Raw genomic sequence first — 15,969 nt, forward strand, 5'->3', positions numbered from 1 at the left:
GTGCCTTTTGTATTTAATTCCGATGCAATTTCTGTGTTTCATCGTCAAAAAGAAGGTCAGAGGGATACAGTAAACCTGAAGTGAAGCATCAGAATCTATAACTAGTGTCACAGGAATGGTTAAAACATAGAGAGTAGGAATAGTCAGTCGTTTTGTACTTAAGTCGGCATTGTGTCTTTTGTATTTAATCCCGATGCAATTTCTGTGTTTCGTCGTCAATAAGAAGGTCCAAGGGATACAGTAAACCTGAAGTGAAGCATCGGAATCTATATCTAGTGTCACAGGAATGGTATAAAACATAGACAGTAGGAAGAGTCAGTCTTCTTGGACATGAGTCGGCATTGTGCCATTTGTATTTAATTCCGATGCAATTACTGTGCTTCATCGTCAATAAGAAAGTCAAAGGGATACAGTAAACCTGAAGTGAAGCAACGGTATCTGTATCTAGTGTCACAGGAATGGTTTAAAACATAGACACGGAAGAGTCAGTCTTCTTGTACATAAGTCGGCATTTTGCCTTTTCTATTTAATTCCGATGCAATATCTGTGTTTCATCGTCAATAAGAAGGTCCAAGGGATACAGTAAACCTGAAGTGAAGCATCGGAATCTATAACTAGTTTCACAGGAATGGCTCAAAACATAGACAGTAGGAAAAGTCAGTCTTCTTGTACTTAAGTCGGAATTGTGCCTTTTCTATTTAATTCCGATGCAATTTCTGTGTTTCGTCGTCAATAAGAAGGTCAGAGGGATACAGTATACCTGAAGTAAAGCCTCGGAATCTGTAATTAGTGTCACAGGAATGGTTCAAAACATAGACAGTAAGAAGAGTCAGTCTTCTTGTACTTAATTAGGCATTGTGCCTTATGTATTTGATTCCGAAGCAATTTCTGTGTTTCATCGTCAATACGATGGTCAGAGAGATACAGTAAACCTGAAGTGAAGCATCGGAATCTATAACTAGTGTCACAAGAATGGTTCAAAACATAGACAGTAAGAAGAGTCAGTTTTCTTGTACTTAATTCGGCATTGTGCCTTTTGTATTTAATTCCGATGCAATTTCCGTGTTTCATCGTCAATAAGAAGGTCAGAGCGATACAGTAAACCTGAAGTGAAGCATCGGAATCGATAACTAATGTCACAGGAATGGTTCAAAACACAGACTGTAAGAAGAGTTCGATTTCTTGTACTTAAGTGGGCATTGTCCCATTTGTATTTAATTCCGATGCAATTTCTGTGTTTCATCGTCAATAAGAAGGTCCAAGGCATACAGTAAACATATAGTGAAGCATCAGAATCTAAAACAGGTCTCACAGGAAATGTTCAAAACATAGTCAGTAAGAAGAGTCAATCTTCTTGTACTTAAGTTGGCATTGTGCCTTTTCTATTTAATTCAGATGCAATTTCTGTGTTTCGTCGTCAATAAGAAGGACCAAGGGATACAGTAAACCTGAAGGAAGCATCGGAATCTATAACTAGTGTCACAGGAATGGTTCAAAACATAGAGAGTAGGAAGAGTTAGCCTTCTCGAACTTAAGTCAGCATTGTGCCTTTTCTATTTAATTCCGATGCAATTTCTGTGTTTCGTCGTCAATAAGAAGGTCCAAGGGATACAGTAAACATATAGTGAAGCATCAGAACCTACAACGGGTCTCACAGGAAATGTTCAAAACATAGTCAGCAAGAAGAGTCTGTCTTCTTGTACTTAAGTCGGCATTGGGCCTTTTCTATGTAATTCCGATGCAATTTCTGTGTTTCGACGTCAATAAGAAGGTCCACGGGATACAGTGAACATGAAGTGAAGCATCGGAATCTATAACTAGTGTCACAGGAATGGTTCAAAATATAGACAGTAAGAAGATTTAGTCTACGTGTACTTAAGTCGGCATTGAGCCTTTTCTATTTAATTCCGATGCAATTTCTGTGTTTCATCGTCAATAAGAAGGTCCTAGGGATACAGTAAACCTGAAGTGAAGCATCGGAATCTATAACTAGTGTCACAGGAAAGGTTCAAAACATAGGCAGTAACGAGAGTCAGTCTTCTTGCACTTAAGTCAGCATTGTGCCCTTTCTACTTAATTCCGATGCAATTTCTGTGTTTCATCGTCATTAAGAAGGTCCAAGGGATACTGTAACCCTGAAGTGAAGCATCGGAATCTATAACTAGTGTCAAATGAATCTTTCAAAACATAGCAGAAGGAATAGTTAGTTTTCTTGAACTTCAGTCGGCATTGTGCCACTTCTTTTTAAATCCGATGCAATTTCTGCGTTTCGTCGTCAATAAGAAGGTCCAAGGGATACAGTAAAAATACAGTGAAGCATCGGAACCTAAAACTGGTCTCACAGGAAATGTACAAAACATAGTCAGTAAGAAGAGTCAGTCTTCTTGTACTTAAGTTGGCATTGTGCCTTTTCTATTTAATTCCGATGCAATTTCTGTGTTTCGTCGTCAAGAAGGAGGACCTAGGGATACAGTAAACCTGAAGTGAAGCATCGGAATCTATAACTAGTGTCACAGGAATGGTTCAAAATATAGGCAGTAAGAAGATTTAGTCTACTTGTACTTAAGTCGGCATTGTGCCTTTTCTGTTTAATTCCGATGCAATATCTGTGTTTCATCGTCAATAAGAAGGTCCAAGGGAGACAGTAAACATATAGTGAAGCATCGGAATCTAAAACTGGTCTCACAGGGACTGTTCTAAACATAGTCAGTAAGAAGAGTCGGTCTTCTTGTACTTAAGTCGGCAATGTGACTTTTCTATTTAATTCCGATGCAATTTCTGTGTTTCGTCGTCAATAAGAAGGTCCATGGGATACAGTAAACCTGAAGTGAAGCAACGGAATCTAAAACCGGTCTCACAGGAAAGGATCAAATCACAGAGAGTAAGAAGGGCCAGTCATCTTGTATTTGACTCGGCATTGTGCGTTTGGATTTAATTCCGATGCAATTTCTGTGTTTCATCGTCAATAAGAAGGTCACAGGGATACAGTAAACCTGAAATGAAGCATCGGAGATTATAACTAGTGTCACAGGAATGGTTAAAACATAGACAGTAGGAAAAGTCTGTCTTCTTGTACTTAAGTCGGCATCGTGCCGTTTGTATTTAATTCCGATGCAATTTCTGTGTATCGTCGTCAATAAGAAGGTCAGAGGGATACAGCAAAACCTGAAGTGAAGCATCAGAATCTATATCTAGTGTCACAGGAAAGGTTCAAAACATAGACAGTAAGAAGAGTCAGTCTTCTTGGACATGAGTCGGCATTGTGCCATTTGTATCTAATTCCGATGCAATTACTGTGCTTCATCGTGAATAAGAAGGTCAGTGGGATACAGTAAACCTGAAGTGAAGCATCGGAATCTATAACTAGTGTCACAGGAATGGTTCAAAACATACACAGCAAGAAGAGTCAGTCTTCTTGTACATGAGTCGGCATTGTGCCATTTGTATTTAATCCCGATGCAATTTCTGTATTTCGTCGTCAATAAGAAGGTCCAAGGGATACAGTAAACCTGAAGTGAAGCATCGGAATCTATATCTAGTGTCACAGGAATGGTTCAAAACTTAGACACGGAAGAGTCAGTCTTCTTGTACTTAAGTCGGCATTTTGCCTTTTCTATTTAATTCCGATGCAATATCTGTGTTTCGTCGTCAATAAGAAGGTCCAAGATATACAGTGAACCTGAAATGAAGCATCGGAATCTATAACTAGTGTCACAGAAAAGGTTCAAAACATAGACAGTAAGAAGAGTCAGTCTTCTTGTACTTGAGTCGGCATTGTGCCTTTTGTATTTCATTCCGATGCAATTTCTGTGTTTCATCGTCAATAATAAGGTCCAATGGATACAGTAAACCTGAAGTGAAGCATTGGAATCTATAACTAGTTTCACAGGAATGTTTCAAAACATAGACAGTAGGAAGGGTCAGTCTTCTTGTACTTAAGTCGGCATTGTGCATTTTCTAATTAATTCCGATGCAATTTCTGTGTTTCGTCGTCAATAAGAAGGTCAGCGGGATACAGTAAACGTGAAGTGAAGCATCGGAATCTATAATTAGTGTCACAGGAATGGGTCAAACCATACACAGCAAGAACAGTCAGTCTTCTTGTACTAAAGTCGTCATTGTGCCTTTTGTAGCCTTTTGTATTTAATTCCGATGCAATATCTGTGTTTCGTCGCCTTGAGAAGGTCCAAGGGATACGGTAAACCTGAAGTGGTGCATCGGAATCTATAACCAGTGTCACAGGAATGGTTCAAAACATAGACAGGTAGAAGAATCAGTCTTCTTGTACTTAAGTCTGCATTGTGCCATAAGCATTTAATTCCGATGCAATTTCTGTGTTTCATCGTCAATAAGAAGGTCCAAGGGATACAGTAAACATATAGTGAAGCATCGGAATATAAAACTGGTCTCACAGTAATGTTCAAATCATAGTCAGTAAGAAGAGTCAGTCCCCTTATACCTAAGTCGGCATTTTGCCTTTTCTATTTAAGTCCGATGCAATTTCTGTGTTTGAACGTCAATAAGAAGGTCAGAGGGATACAGTAAACCTGAAGTGAAGCATCGGAATCTATAAGTAGTGTCACAGGAATGGTTAAAACATAGACAGTAGGAAGAGTCAGTCTTCTTGTACTTATGTCGGCATTGTGCCTTTTGTATTTAATCCCGATTCAATTTCTGTGTTTCGTCGTCTATACGAAGGTCCAAGGGATACAGTAAACCTGAAGTGAAGCATCGGAATCTATAACTAGTGTCACAGGAATGGTTCAAAACATAGACAGTAAGAAGAGTCAGTCTTCTTGTACTTAAGTCGGCCTTGTGCCTTTTGTATTTCATTCCGATGCCATTTCTGTGTTTCATCGTCGATAAGAAGGACCAAGGGATACAGTAAATCTGAAGTGAAGCATCGGAATCTATAACTAGTGTCACAGGAATTGCTCAAAACATAGACAGTAAGTAGAGTCAGTCTTCTTGTACTTAAGTCGGCATTGTGCCTCTTGTATTTATTTCCGATGCAAATTCTGTGTTTCATCGTCAATAAGAAGGTCCAAAGGATACAGTAAACCTGAAGTGAAGCATCGGAATCTATATCAAGTGTCACAGGAGTGGTTCTAAACATAGACACGGAAGATTCAGTCTTCTTGTACTTAAGTCGGCATTGTGCCTTTTCTTTTTAATTCCGATGCAATTTCTGTGTTTCGTCGTCAATAAGAAGGTCCAAGCGATACAGTAATCCTGAAGTGAAGCATCGGAATCTGTAACTAGTGTCAGAGAAAAGGTTCAAAACTTAGACAGTAAGAACTGTCAGTCTTCTTGTACTTAAGTCGGCATTGTGCCTTTTGTATTTAATTCCGATGCAATTACTGTGTTTCATCGTCAATAAGATGGTCCAAGGGATACAGTAAACCTGAAGTGAAGCATCGGAATCTATAACTAGAGTCACAGGAATGGATCAAAACATAGACAGTAGGAAGAGTCAGTCTTCCTGTACTTAAGTCGGCATTGTGCCTTTTCTATTTAATTACGATGCAATTTCTGTGTTTCGTCGTCAATAAGAAAGTCAGAGGGATACAGTAAACCTGAAGTGAAGCATCGGAATCTAAAACTAGTGTCACAGGAATGGTTAAAACATAGACAGTAGGAAGAGTCAGTCTTCTTGTACTTAAGTCGGCATTGTGCCTTTTGTATTTAATTCCGATGCAATTTCTGTGTTTCATCGTCAATAACAAGGTCCAAGGGATACAGTAAACCTGAAGTGTAGCATCGGAATCTATAACTAGTGTCACAGTAATGGTTCAAAACATAGACAGTAAGAAGAGTCTGTCTTCTTGTACTTAAGTCGGCATTGTGTATTTTGTATTTAATTCCGATGCAATTTCTGTGTTTCTTCGTCAATAAGAAGGTGCAAGGGATACAGTAAACATATAGTGAAGCATCGGAATCTAAAACTGGTCTCACAGGAAAAGTTCAAATCATAGTCAGTAAGAAGAGTCAGTCTTCTTATACTTAAGTCGGCTTTGTGCCTTTTGTATTTAATTCCGATGCACTTTCTGTGTTTCAGCATCAATAAGAAGGTTCAAGGGATACAGTAAACATATAGTGAAGCATCGGAATCTAAAACTGGTCTCACAGGAAAAGTTCAAATCATAGTCAGTAAGAAGAGTCAGTCTTCTTATACTTAAGTCGGCATTGTGCCTTTTGTATGTAATTACGATGCAATTTCTGTGTTTCATCATAAACAAGAACGTCCAAGGGATACAGTAAACTTATAGTGAAGCATCGGAAACTAAAACTGGTCTCACAGGAACTGTTCAAATCATAGTCAGTAAGAAGAGTCATACTTCTTGTACTTATGTCGGCATTGTGCCTTTTCAATTTAATTACGGTGCAATTTCTGTGTTTCGTCGTCAATAAGGAGGTCCAAGGGATACAGTAATCCTGGAGTGAAGCATCGGAATCTAAAACCGGTCTCACAGGAAAGGTTCAAAACATAGAGAGTAAGAACAGCCAGTCATCTTTAATTTGAGTCGGCACTGTGCCTTTTGTGTTTAATTCCGATGTAATTTCTGTGTTTCATCGTCAATAAGAAGGTCCAAAGGATACAATAAACCTGAAGTGAAGGATCGGAATCTATAACTAGTGTCACAGGAGTGGTTCAAAACATAGACAATAAGAAGAGTCAGTCTTCTTGTACTTAAGTCGGCATTGTGCCTTTTGTATTTAATTGCGATGCTATTTCTGTGTTTCATCGTCGATAAGAAGCTCCAAGGGATACAGTAAACCTAAAGTGAAGCATCGTAATCTATAACTAAAGTCAATGGTATTTCTCAAAACATAGACAATAAGAAGAGTCAGTCTTCTTGTACTTAAGTCGGCATTGCACTTTTGAATTTAATTCCGATGCAAATTCTGTGTTTCATCGTCAATAAGAAGGTCCAAAGGATACAGTAAACCTGAAGTGAAGCTTCGGAATCTATAACTAGTGTCACAGGAACGGTTCAAAACATAGACGGTAAGAATAGTGTGTCTTCTTGTACTTAAGTCGGCATTGTGCCTTTTGTATTCAATTCCGATGCAATTTCTGTGTTTCATCGTCAATAAGAGTGTCAGAGGGATACAGTAGACCTGAAGTGAAGCATCGGAATCTGTAACTAGTGTCACAGGAATGGTTCAAAGCATAGACAGTTTGAAGAGTCAGTCTGCTTGTACTTAAGTCGGCATTGTGCCTTTTCTATTTAATTCCGATGCTATTTCAGTGTTACGTCGTCAATAAGAAGGTAAGAGGGATACAATAAACCTGAAGTGAAGCATCGGAATCTATAGCTAGTGTCACAGGAAAGGTTCAAATCATAGACAGTAAGAAGAGTGAGTCATCTTGTACATGAGTCGGCATTGTGCCTTTTGTGTTTGATTACGATGCAATTACTGTGTTTCATCGTCAATAAGAAGGTCAGAGGGATACAGTAAACCTGAAGTGAAGCATCGGAATCTATAACTAGTGTCACAGGAATGGTTAAAACATAGACAGTAGGAAGAGTCAGTCTTCTTGTACTTATGTCGGCATTGTGCCTTTTGTATTTAATCCCGATTCAATTTCTGTGTTTCGTCGTCAATAAGAAGGTCCAAGGGATACAGTAAACCTGAAGTGAAGCATCGGAATCTATAACTAGTGTCACAGGAATGGTTCAAAACGTAGACAGTAAGAAGAGTCAGTCTTCTTGTACTTAAGTCGGCCTTGTGCCTTTTGTATTTAATTCCGATGCCATTTCTGTGTTTCATCGTCGATAAAAAGGTCCAAGGGATACAGTAAATCTGAAGTGAAGCATCGGAATCTATAACTAGTGTCACAGGAATTGCTCAAAACATAGACAGGACGTAGAGTCAGTCTTCTTGTACTTAAGTCGGCATTGTGCCTCTTGTATTTATTTCCGATGCAAATTCTGTGTTTCATCGTCAATAAGAAGGTCCAAAGGATACAGTAAACCTGAAGTGGAGCATCGGAATCTATATCAAGTGTCACAGGAGTGGTTCTAAACATAGACACGGAAGATTCAGTGTTCTTGTACTTAAGTCGGCATTGTGCCTTTTCTATTTAATTCCGATGCAATTTCTGTGTTTCGTCGTCAATACGAAGGTCCAACCGATACAGTACTCCTGAAGTGAAGCATCGGAATCTGTAACTAGTGTCAGAGAAAAGGTTCAAAACTTAGACAGTAAGAACTGTCAGTCTTCTTGTACTTAAGTCGGCATTGTGCCTTTTGTATTTAATTCCGATGCAATTTCTGTGTTTCATCGTCAATAAGATGGTCCAAGGGATACAGTAAACCTGAAGTGAAGCATCGGAATCTATAACTAGAGTCACAGGAATGGATCAAAACATAGACAGTAGGAAGAGTCAGTCTTCCTGTACTTAAGACGGCATTGTGCCTTTTCTATTTAATTACGATGCAATTTCTGTGTTTCATCGTAAACAAGAACGTCCAAGGGATACAGTAAACATATAGTGAAGCATCGGAAACTAAAACTGGTCTCACAGGAACTGTTCAAATCATAGTCAGTAAGAAGAGTCATACTTCTTCTACTTATGTCCGCATTGTGCCTTTTCAAATTCATTCCGATGCAATTTCTGTGTTTCGTCGTCAATAAGGAGGTCCAAGGGATACAGTAATCCTGGAGTGAAGCATCGGAATCTAAAACCGGTCTCACAGGAAAGGTTCAAAACATAGAGAGTAAGAAGAGCAAGTCATCTTTAATTTGAGTCGGCACTGTGCCTTTTGTGTTTAATTCCGATGTAATATCTGTGTTTCATCGTCAATAAGAAGGTCAGAGGGATACAGTAAACCTGAAGTGAAACATCGGAATCTATAACTAGCGTCACAGGAATGGTTAAAACATAGACAGTAGAAAGAGTCAGTCTTCTTAAACTTAACTCGGCATTGTGCCTTTTGTATTTAATCATGATTCAATCTCTGTGTTTCGTCGTCAATAAGAAGGTCCAAAGGATACAATAAACCTGAAGTGAAGGATCGGAATCTATAACTAGTGTCACAGGAGTGGTTCAAAACATAGACAGTAAGAAGAGTCAGTCTTCTTGTACTTAAGTCGGCATTGTGCCTTTTGTATTTAATTGCGATGCTATTTCTGTGTTTCATCGTCGATAAGAAGGTCCAAGGGATACAGTAATCCTAAAGTGAAGCATCGTAATCTATAACTAAAGTCAATGGAATTTCTCAAAGCATAGACTGTAAGAAGAGTCAGTCTTCTTGTACTTAAGTCGGCATTGTACTTTTGAATTTAAATCCGATGCAAATTCTGCGTTTCATCGTCAATAAGAAGGTCCAAAGGATACAGTAAACCTGAAGTGAAGCTTCGGAATCTATAACTAGTGTCACAGGAACGGTTCAAAACATAGACAGTAAGAATAGTGTGTCTTCTTGTACTTAAGTCGGCATTGTGCCTTTTGTATTTAATTCCGATGCAATTTCTGTGTTTCATCGTCAATAAGAGTGTCAGAGGGATACAGTAAACCTGAAGTGAAGCATCGGAATCTATAACTAGTGTCACAGGAATGGTTCAAAGCATAGACAGTTTGAAGAGTCAGTCTGCTTGTACTTAAGTCGGCATTGTGACTTTTCTATTTAATTCCGATGCTATTTCAGTGTTTCGTCGTCAATAAGAAAGTAAGAGGGATACAAAAAACCTGAAGTGAAGCATCGGAATCTATAGCTAGTGTCACAGGAAAGGTTCAAAACATAGAATGTAAGAAGAGTGAGTCATCTTGTACATGAGTCGGCATTGTGCCTTTTGTGTTTGATTACGATGCAATTACTGTGTTTCATCGTCAATAAGAACGTCAGAGGGATACAGTAAACCTGAAGTGAAGCATCGGAATCTATAACTAGTGTCACAGGAATGGTTCAAATCATACACAGCATGAAGAGTCAGTCTTCTTGTACTTAAGTCGGCATTGTGCCCTTTGTATTTAATTCCGATGCAATTTCTGTGTTTCATCGTCAGAAAGAAGGTCCAAAGGATACAGTAAACATATAGTGAAGCATCGGAATCTAAAACTGGTCTCACAGGAAATGTTCAAATCATAGTCAGTAAGAAGAGTCAGTCTTGTTGTACTTATGTCGGCATTGTGACTTTTCTATTTATTTCCGATGCAATTTCTGTGTTTCGTCGTCAATAAGAAGGTCCAAGGGATACAGTAACCCTGAAGTGAAGCATCGGAATCTAAAACCGGTCTCACAGGAAAGGTTCAAAGCATAGAGAGTAAGAAGAGCCAGTCATCTTGTATTTGAGTCAGCATTGTGCCTTTTATATTTAATTCCGATGCAATTTCTGTGTTTCATCGTCTATAGGAAGATCAGAGGGATACAGTAAACCTGAAGTGATGCATCGGAATCTATAACGAGTGTCACAGGAATGGTTAAACCATAGACAGTAGGAAGAGTCAGTCTTCTTGTACTTAAGTCGGCAATGTGCCTTTTTTATTTAATCCCGATGCAATTTCTGTGTTTCGTCGTTAATGAGAAGGTCCAAGGGAAACAGTAAACCTGAAGTGAAGCATCAGAATCTATATCAAGTGTCACAGGAATGGTTTTAAACATAGACGGAAGAGTCAGTCTTCTTGTACTTAAGTCGGCATTGTGCCTTATCTATTTAATTCCGATGCAATTTCTGTGTTTCGTCGTCAATAAGAGGGTCCAAGGGATACAGTAAACCTGACGTTAAGCATCGGAATCTGTAACTAGTATCAGAGAAAAGGTTCAAAACATAGACAGTAAGAAGAGTCAGTCTTCTTTTACTTAAGTCATCATTTTGCCTTTTGTATTTAATTCCGATGCAATTTCTGTGTTTCTTCGTCAATAAGAAGGTGCAAGGGATACAGTAAACATATAGTGAAGCATCGGAATCTAAAACTGGTCTCACAGGAAAAGTTCAAATCATAGTCAGTAAGAAGAGTCAGTCTTCTTATACTTAAGTCGGCATTGTGCCTTTTGTATTTAATTCCGTTGCACTTTCTGTGTTTCATCATCAATAAGAATGTCCAAGGGACACAGTAAACATATAGTAAAACATCGGAATCTAAAACTGGTCTCACAGGAAAAGTTCAAATCATAGTCAGGAAGAAGAGTCAGTCTTCCTATACTTAAGTCGGCATTGTGCCTTTTGTATGTATTTACGACGCAATTTCTGTGTTTCTTCGTCAACAAGAACGTCCAAGGGATACAGTCAACATATAGTGAAGCATCGGAATCTAAAACTGGTCTCAAAGGAAATGTTCAAATCATAGTCAGTAAGAGGAGTCATACTTCTTGTAGTTATGTCAGCATTGTGCCTTTTCTATTTAATTCCGATGCAATTTCTGTGTTTCGTCGTCAATAAGGAGGTCCAAGGGATACAGTAATCCAGGAGTGAAGCATCGGAATCTAAAACCGGTCTCACAGGAAAGGTTCAAATCATAGCGAGTAAGAAGAGCCAGTCAACTTCTATTTGAGTCGGCACTGTGCCTTTTGTATTTAATTCCGATGTAATTTCTGTGTTTCATCGTCAATAAGAAGGTCAGAGGGATACGGTAAACCTGAAGTGAAACATCGGAGTCTATAACTAGTGTCACAGGAATGGTAAAAACATAGACAGTAGGAAGAGTTAGTCTTCTTAAACTTAGGTCGGCATTGTGCCTTTTGTATTTAATCTCGATTCAATTTCTGTGTTTCGTCGTCAATAAGAAGGTCCAAGGGATACAGTAACCCTGAAGTGAAGCATCGGAATCCAAAACCGGCCTCACAGGAAAGGTTCAAAGCATAGTGAGTAAGAAGAGCCCGTCATCTTGTTTTTGAGTCAGCATTGTGACTTTTGTATTTAATTCCGATGCAATTTCTGTGTTTCATCGTCTATAAGAAGGTCAGAGGGATACAGTAAACCAGAAGTGAAGCATCGGAATCTATAACTAGTGTCACAGGAATGGTTGAGCCATAGACAGTAGGAAGAGTCAGTCTTCTTGTACTTAAGTCGGCATTGTGCCTTTTGTATTTAATCCCGATGCAATTTCTGTGTTTCGTCGTTAATGAGAAGGTCCAAGGGATACAGTAAACCTGATGTGAAGCATCGGAATCTATATCAAGTGTCACAGGAGTGGTTCTAAGCATAGACACGGAAGAGTCAGTCTACTTTTACTTATGTCATCATTTAGCCTTTTGTATTTAATTCCGTTGCGATTTCTGTGTTTCATTGTCAATACGAAGGTCCAAGGGATACAGTAAACCTGAAGTGAAGCATCGGAATCTATAACTAGCGTCACAGGATTGGTTCAAAACATACACAGCAAGAAGAGTCAGTCTTGTTGTACTTAAGTCGGCATTGTGCCTTTTGTATTTAATTCCGATGTAATTTCTGTGTTTCATCGTCAAAACAAGGTCCAAGGGATACAGTAAACCGGAAGTGATGCATCGGAATCCATAACTAGTGTCACAGGAATGGTTCAAAACGTAGACAGTAGGAATAGTCAGTTATCTTGTACTTAAGTCTTCATTGTGATTTTTGTATTTAATTCCGATGCAATTTCTGTGTTTCATCGACAATAACAAGGTCCAAGGGATACAGTAAACCTGAAGTGAAGCATCGGAATCTGTAACTAGTGTCACAGAATTGGTTCAAAACATAGACAGTAAGAAGAGTCAGTGTTCTTGTACTTAAGTCGGCATTGTAATTTTTGTATTTAATTCCGATGCAAATTATGTGTTTCATCGTCAATAAGAATGTCAGAGGGTTACAGTAAACCTGAAGTGAAGCATCGGAATCTATGACTAGTGTCACAGGAATGGTTCAAAACATACACAGCAAGAAGAGTCAGTCTTCTTGTACTTATGTCGGTATTGTGCCTTTTCTTATTACTTCCAATGCAATTTCTGTGTTTCGTCGTCAATATGGAGGTCCAAGGGATACAGTAATCCTGTAGTGAAGCATCGGAATCTAAAACCGGTCGACACAGGAAAGGTTCAAAACATAGAGAGTAAGAAGAGCCAGTCATCTAGTATTTGATTCGGCATTGTTCCTTTTGTATTTAATTCCGATGCAATTTCTGTGTTTCACCGTCAATAAGAAGGTCAGAGGGATACAGTAAACCTGAAGTGAAGCATCGAAATCTATAACTAGTGCCACAGGAATGGTTAATACATAGACAGTAGGAAGAGTCAGTCTTCTTGTACTTAAGTCGGCATTGTGCCTTATGTATTTAATCCCGATTCAATTTCTGTGTTTCGTCGTCAATAAGAAGGTCCAAGGGATACAGTAAACCTGAAGTGAAGCATCGGAATCCATAACTGGTGTCAATGGAATTGCTCAAAACATAGACTGTAAGAAGAGTCTGTGTTCTTGTACTTAAGTCGGCATTGTAATTTTTGTATTCAATTCCGATGCAAATTATGTGTTTCATCGTCAATAAGAAGGTCCAAGGGATACAGTAAACCTGAAGTGAAGCTTCGGAATCTCTAACTAGTGTCACAGGAATGGTTCAAAACATAGACAGTAAGAAGTGTCAGTCTTCTTGTACTTAAGTCGGCATTGTGCTATTTGTATTTAATTACGATGCAATTTCTGTGTATCATCGTCAATAGGAGTGTCAGAGGGATACAGTGAACCTGAAGTGAAGCATCGGAATCTATAACTAGTGTCACAGAAAAGGTTCAAAACATACACTGTAAGAAAAGTCAGTCTTCTTGTACTTAAGTCGGCATTGTGCCTTTTGTATTTAATTCCGATGCAATTTCTGTGTTTCGTCGTCAATAAGAAGGTCCAAAGGATACAGTAAACCTGAAGTGAAGCATCGGAATCTATAACTAGTGTCAATGGAATTGCTCAAAACATAGACAGTAAGAAGAGTCAGTCTTCTTGTACTTAAGTCGGCATTGTAATTTTTGTATTTAATTCCGATGCAAATTATGTGTTTCATCGACAATAAGAAGGTCAGAGGGATACAGAAAACCTGAAGTGAAGCATCGGAATCTATATCAAGTGTCACAGGAATGGTTCTAAACATGGACACGGAAGAGTCAGTCTTCTTGTACTTAAGTCGGCACTGTGCCGTTTGTATTTAATTCCGATGCAATCTCTGTGTTTCATCGTCAATAAGAATGCCAGACAGATACAGTAAACCTGAAGTGAAGCATCGGAATCTATAACTAGTGTCACAGGAATGGTTCAAATTATAGACAGTCGGAAGAGTCAGTCTTCTTGGGCTTAAGTCGGCATTGTACCTTTTCTATTTAATTCCGATGCAATTTCTGTGTTTCGTCGTCAATAAGAAGGTCCATGGGATACAGTAAACCTGAAGTGAAGCATCGGAATCTATATCTAGTGTCACAGGAATGGTTCAAAACATAGACAGTAAGAAGAGTTAGTCTTCTTGTACATGAGTCGGCATTGTGCATTTTGTATTTATTTCCGATGCAATTACTGTGTTTCATCGTCAATAAGAAGGTCAGAGGAATACAGTAAACCTGAAGTGAAGCAACGGAATCTATAACTAGTGTCACAGGAACGGTTTAAAACATACACAGCAAGAAGAGTCAGTCTTCTTGTACTTAAGTCGGCACTGTGCAGTTTGTATTTAGTTCCGATGAAATTTCTGTGTTTGGTCGTCAATAAGAATTTCAGATGATTACAGTAAACCTGAAGTGAAGCATCGGAATCTATAACTAGTGTCACACGAATAGTTCAAAGTATACACAGCAAGAAGAGTCAGTCTTCTTGTACTTAAGTCGGCATTGTGTCTTTTGTATTCAATTCCGATGCAATTTCTGTGTTTCATCGTCAACAAGAAGGTCGAAGGGATACCGTAAACATATAGTGATGCATCGGAATCTAAAACTGGTCACACAGGAAATGTTCAATTCATAGTCAGTAAGAAGAATCCGTCTTGTTGTACTTATGTCGGCATTGTGCCTTTTCAATTTACTTCCGATGCAATTTCTGTGTTTCGTCGTCAATAAGGGGGTCCAAGGGATACAGTAATCCTGAAGTGAAGCATCGGAATCTGAAACCGGTCTGACAGGAAAGGTTCAAAACTTAGAGAGTAAGAAGAGCCAGTCATCTTGCATTTGAGTCGGCTTTGTACTTTTGTATATAGTTCCGATCCAATTTCTGTGTCTCATCGTCAATAAGAAGGTCAGAGGGATACAGTAAACCTGAAGTGAAGCATCGGAATCTATAACTAGTGTCACAGGAATGGTTAATACTTAGACAGTAGGATGAGTCAGTCTTCTTGTACTTAAGTCGGCATTGTGCCTTTTGTATTTAATCCCGATTCAATTTCTGTGTTTCGTCGTCAATAAGAAGGTCCAAGGGATACAGTAAACCTGAAGTGAGGCATCGGAATCTATAACTAGTGTCACAGGAACGATTCAAATCATAAACAGTAAGAAGAGTCAGTCTTCTTGTACTTAAGTCGGTATTGTGCCTTTTGTATTCAATTCCGATGCTATATCTGTGTTTCATCGTCGATAAGAAGGTCCAAGGGATACAGTAAACCTGACGTGACACATCGGAATCTATAACTAGTGTCAATGGAATTGCTCAAAACATAGACAGCAAGAGGAGTCAGTCTTCTTGTACTTATGTCGGCATTGTACCTTTTGTATTTAATTCCGATGCAAATTCTGCGTTTCATCGTCAATAAGAAGGTCCAAAGGATACAGTAAACCTGAAGTGAAGCTGCGGAATCCATAACTAGTGTCACAGGAATGGTTTAAAACATAGACAGTAAGAAGAGTCAGTCTTCTTGTACTTAAGTCGGCACTGTGCAGTTTGTATTTAGTTCCGATGAAATTTCTGTGTTTGGTCGTCAATAAGAATTTCAGATGGTTACAGTAAACCTGAAGTGAAGCATCGGAATCCATAACTAGTGTCACAGGAATGGTTCAAAGTATACACAGCAAGAAGAGTTACTCCTCTTGTACTTAAGTCGGC

This window comes from Schistocerca americana, chromosome 6 (assembly GCF_021461395.2).
Source record: "Schistocerca americana isolate TAMUIC-IGC-003095 chromosome 6, iqSchAmer2.1, whole genome shotgun sequence".
Lineage (NCBI taxonomy): Eukaryota > Metazoa > Arthropoda > Insecta > Orthoptera > Acrididae > Schistocerca > Schistocerca americana.